Below are 5,630 nucleotides of genomic sequence, written 5' to 3'. Positions count from 1 at the left end.
TCATACCTCCTGTGTGAAAGATCAAATTAATTGAAATTTTGAGGATACAACTCATGGAAAAGGATCCTGCTGGCGCCATTGCATTGTTCAAAAAAGCTATTAATGTCGGAGACCATATTGACAGCACATTGAAGGATATGTCTGTCGTGATGAACCAACAGAGCCAGTCATTGGAGGTCATCGAGACCATAAATTCCTTTAGACACCTCTGTTCTAAGCAAGCACAAGAGTTGCATTCAATGGGAAATCCACCAAAATTGCACAAATGCTCCTATTTGTTTTTGTAAGCTAGCTTTCCTTGATCACTGTGTATGGAACACTATGGTTCTGTTCACAGGTTTTTGTAAGCTAGATTTCCTTGATCAGTGTATGGAACCCTGTGCATGCAATGGTTCTATTCATAGATTTATTTTTTGAGGATTCTGTTTATGAAAATAGTTTTATGAGATTTCTTTTCTGCTAACATAATTTATTTTTGTGTAGAGTTAGGGTTTTGGGTTTCCTGTTTGATTTAACATTGCGTGGCAATTTTATTTTTTACACTTAAATTTATTGGGTGGATTTTTGAATCCCACATGAAGCAAAGTCTTTTGTCTTTGCTATCTGTTTGTCTTCTAAATTTAGGGGAAATCTCTATTTCTCTATCATCCTATAGCCCTGCAAGGGTTTCTGTTCATTAAATTGAAATTAGAAGAGCAACCTAATTTGGAATTCTGGGGTAAGGCTTTCCTTTCCTATAGGAGGTGGAGAAATGCCTAGTGTAGAATATGACACCTGTGATAAAGACAGGGAGCCCTTTGTGGAAATGGATCCCACTGGTAGGTATGGTCGCTATGAAGATGTGTTGGGCCATGGTTCTATGAAGAAGGTATACCGAGCTTTTGATCAAGAAGAGGAAATTGAGGTTTCTTGGAACAAGGTGCCTCTACAAACCCTAGATGAATCTTCCACACAGAGGATCTATGCAGAAGTATGCCTGTTGAAATCTCTTGAGAATGAAAACATAATTATGCTCTACAATGCATGGCTGGATAGAATCACCAGTCATGTGCATTTCATTACTGAGGTCTATACCTCGGGGACTCTGAAAGAGTACCGCCAGAAGCACCGTCAAGTCTCAATGAAGGCTTTGAAGAATTGGTCACTTCATATACTGGAGGGTTGCATTATCTTGATAGTCATGAGCCTTGTGTAATTCATAGACATTTGAATTGCAGCAATATTTTTGTGAATGGAAATAGTGGCATTCTGAAGATTGGGGATCTGGGTCTTGCCACTACCCTGAGAAATGTTCATGCTGTGCGCTATGCCCTCGGTACTCCAGAATTCATGGCTCCAGAATTATATGAGGAGGGTTATAAAAATCTCTATTTCTCTATCATCCTTTAGCCCTGCAAGGGTTTCTATTCATTAAATTCAAATTATAAGAGGAACGTAATTTGGAATTATGTGGTAAGACTTTCCTTTCCTATAGGAGGTGGAGAAGTGCCTAGTGTAGAATATGACACCTATGATAAAGACAGGGAGCCATTTGTGGAACTAGATCCCACTGGTAGGTATGGTCGCTATGAGGATGTGTTAGGACGTGGTGCTATGAAGAAGGTATATCGAGCTTTTGATCAAGAAGAGGGTATTGAGGTTGCTTGGAACAAGGTGCCTCCGCAAAACCTAGATGATGCTTCCACACAGAGGATCTATGCAGAGTCGTGATCTACTAAATCTCACAAGCTACCTAGGGTAAGGAACTTGTTTATATTTGCTACCTTTCATAAACCTATTTGATTGTTTTTCTCTATTATTATTTATATCTGCACTTAATTTATTGTGCTTATGGCACCCTTTGATAGAGCATGAACTTTGCAGAATATTTGAGGCAAAAACATATGAGAAAAATTAACTATACCAACAATTTTAGGCTTAATTTTTTTTACATGACTTATTAGAAATTAGGAAGGTAGGATCAATGTGTTAACCAGAAGAGATAAGAGGCTTTCGAGTTCACTCTTCTTAGTTAATATAAGTTTTTGATGTGTCAGGTGTCGGGCCATCTCATTTATCTATGACTCCGAGCTCTCTTTTTCTCAACATGATGTGATGCGAGATTTAGCCTTCTGTCTGGCCAACCAGGATAGTACCATTCATTGTAAGAGGCCTTTTATGCCTAGAAAGGAGGATAATATTCCCACAAAATGGCTAACAGTCAAAGATCAGGCATCTAAGGCTCAATTTGTTTCAATTCATATAGGTCACCACTGAAACTTGTTTTCTTTAACTGCCTACACATTGAATCATTTTTTGATCAATCTACTTATGTTCCAAATTTATTAAGATGTTAGATGAACATTTTTTATCAGCATAGCATACTAAATTTTACATTTCTCGTAACTGTAGGTCCAATGGAAGAGAAAAATTGGTGTCAAATAAACTTTCCTGAGGTGGAAGTATTGACTTTGTTTTCCACTACTGGTCGTTACTGTCTTCCAACATTTTTACATACCATGCCAAAACTGAAGGTTGCTATAATATACAATTATAGTTCTATGTGTTCAACACTTAAAGTCTATACTACTTGGGAGGTTGATTGTGTCTCCTCTTTATGAGTATTGTAGATCCTCAGAGAGCTTGGAAAGGTTGTCTCTATGCCTATGTGAGGGCTTGGGGAATATGACTTTATTGGATAAGGGACATGACTTTCCAAAGTATCCAAAAGTTCAAGAAATTAACTTTGAACACTCCTATGATTTGGAGGAACTACCTAGAAACATATGCAATTTAACTTACCTCCAGAATTTATCTGTCACTAATTGTCATCTTATCCAAAAGTTACCCGATGACTATGGGAGGTTAAGGTCACTTAGGGTGCTAAGATTGTCTGTATATGCCCAAGCTTGTCAATGCTTCGTCCTTCCATTTGTGCACTTCAGCAACTCGAATTTCTTGATATTTCATTATGCAGGTCTTTGAAGGGCCTAACCATGGAATTTGATCAGCTATCAAACTTAAAGGTTTTGGATATGAGGGAGTGCTCTGGACTGAAGAAGTTTCCTAAAGCATTAGCCAAACTAGGATCTCTCAGATGTGTAATCTATGATGAGAGCACTGAATGACAGTGGCTGGCTATCAAAGCCTCTACCATGCCTAATCTCATAGTTGAGGTCATCGAAGAACGTTTTAATTTGGATTGGCTTGATGATTGAAAATGTTCATGATGCCTCATCTTGGTTGCTTCAATGCCTTTAATTTTGTAACTCATGCTGGTGAATTGCCTAAATTTTAACAAAGCAGAGGATTGCTTCTAAGATTGTATTTGATGTACAAGTATTATGTTCTTAGAATTTAGGGTTGCTGTGGTAGCCAAGGATGTTCCATGTTTTCTCAATTAACTTGTTTGTACATTACTGTATATATTCATAGATTTTGAGCGCATGAAGTCTTTTGAGAATAAATTGGTAGTTACTGGTTTGAACTTAAATATTTTGGTGTCTTATGATAACAAACAAGTACTTAATCTTAACAATTTGGTAACTTGTTGGCGAACTATGCTTTATTAGAAAAAGCTGATGATCTAATCTTATGAATGCAAAGGGTCATGGCCACTGTTAGCTGTGATTGAATTTCTAATAATGCTACAGATTAGTTATATAAAACATATTATTAGATGCTACAGATCACTTGTATAAAACATATTAATAGATTAGAGGTGATATTTCCTTCAGAAAAAGTTGAAGTCCTCTCCATCAGATCTCTACTAAATAAATCAATAACCAAATAAAGACTAATCTGTTGCCTCGGCCGTAACTGCTTCAAGTGGTCCAACATTTGCAAATTCCATTTGGGTATTCTTTTTCTTCTCTAAGTTGTGTTAACCATGTAAATGAGTTTTCTTTTGAGGGTTCATGGTTCTATCAAACTCACAAACAACTCCATGTGGGTTCCATTAGATCTCTATTAAAGAAATCAATAACCAAATAAAGACTACTCTGTCGTTGCAGCCATAACTGCTTCAAGTGGTCCAAGGTCTGCATAGAGTTAGGGTTTTCAGTTTCCTGGTTTGATTTAAGATTGCGTGGCAATTTTATTTTTTACACTTAAATTTATTGGGTGGATTTTTGAATCCCACAGGAAGCAAAGTCATCTATCTTTGTTGTCTGTTCCTCTTTTGAATTTAGGGAAAATCTCCATTTCTCTGTCATCATATATTCTTGCAAGGGTTTTTGTTCATTAAATTCAAATTAGAAGAGGAACCTAATTTGGAATTCTTGGGTAAGGCTTTCCTTTCCTATAGGAGGTGGAGAAATGCCTAGTGTAGAGTATGACACCTATAATAAAGTCAGGGAGCCCTTTGTGGAACTGGATCCCACTGGTAGGTACGGTCTCGATGAAGATGTGTTGGGTTGTGGTGCTATGAAGAAGGTATACCGAGCTTTTGATCAAGAAGAGGGTGTTGAGGTTGCTTGGAACAAGGTGCCTCTGCAAAACCTAGATGATGCTTCCACACAGAGGATCTATGCAGAAGTCTGTCTGTTGAAATCTCTCGGGAATGAAAACATAATTATGCTCTACAATGCATGGCTGGACAGAACAACAAGTCATGTGAATTTCATTACTGAGGTCTATACCTCGGGGACTCTGAGAGAGTGTCTCCAGAAGCACCGTCATGTCTCAACAAAGGCTTTGAAGAATTGGTCACCTCAGATACTGGAGGGTTGCATTATCTTCATAATGATGAGCCTTGTGTAATTCATAGACATTTGAATTGTAGCAATATTTTTGTGAATGGAAATGGTGGCGTTCTAAAGATTGGGGATCTGGGTCTTGCCACTACCCTGAGAAATGTTCATGTTGCACACTTTTCCCTCGGTACTCCAGAATTCATAGCTCCAGAATTATATGAGGAGGATTATAAAAATCTCTATTTCTCTGTCATCCTATAGCCTTGCAAGGGTTTTTGTTCATTAAATTCAAATTAGAAGGGGAACCTAATTTGGAATTCTGGAGCAAGTATTTCCTTTCCTATAGGAGGTGGAGAAATTCCTAGTGTAGAATATGACACCTGTTATAAAGACAAGGAGCCCTTTATGGAACTAGATCCCACTGGTAGGTATGGTCTCTATGAATATGTGTTGGGTCATGGTGCTATGAATAAGGTATACCGAGCTTTTGATCAAGAAGAGGGTATTGAGGTTGCTTGGAACAAGGTGCCTCTGCAAAACCTAGATGATGCTTCCACTCAGAGGATCTATGCAGAGTTGTAATGTACTAAATCCCACAAGCTATCGAGGGTAAGGAACTTGTTTAGATTTGCTACCCTTCATGAACCTGTTTGATTGTTTTGCTCTATTCATATTTGTATCTGTACTTAATTTATTATGCTTGTGGCATCCTTTGATAGAGCATGAACTTTGCAAAAAATTTGAGGCAAAAACATATGAGAAAAACTAACTATACCAATAATTTTAGGCTTAATTTTTCTTACATGATTTATTAGAAATTAGGAAGGTAGGATCAGTGTGTTAACCAACAAACATAAGAGGCTTTTGAGTTCACTCCTCTTAGTTAATATAAGCTTTTTATGTGTCAGGTGTTGGGCCATCTTATTTATCTGTGCCTCCGAGCTCTCTTTTCCTCAA

The 5,630-nt window shown here is 37.6% G+C and overlaps 2 pseudogenes; both read left to right on the top strand.

Annotated features, from left to right (window-relative positions):
* Positions 1 to 751: 751 nt before the first annotated feature.
* LOC149170890 (putative serine/threonine-protein kinase WNK11 pseudogene) lies at positions 752 to 1,710 on the top strand (annotated as a pseudogene).
* A 2,586-nt stretch (positions 1,711 to 4,296) lies between these two features.
* Positions 4,297 to 4,740, top strand: LOC149170889 (putative serine/threonine-protein kinase WNK11 pseudogene; annotated as a pseudogene).
* The last annotated feature ends 890 nt before the right edge of the window (positions 4,741 to 5,630 follow it).

The sequence above is a fragment of the Pinus tabuliformis genome, chromosome 4_2 (assembly GCF_031772625.1).
Source record: "Pinus tabuliformis cultivar Carrire ecotype Pingquan chromosome 4_2, CPIR1, whole genome shotgun sequence".
NCBI lineage: Eukaryota > Viridiplantae > Streptophyta > Pinopsida > Pinales > Pinaceae > Pinus > Pinus tabuliformis.
This window is presented reverse-complemented; position numbering and strand designations above follow the sequence as displayed.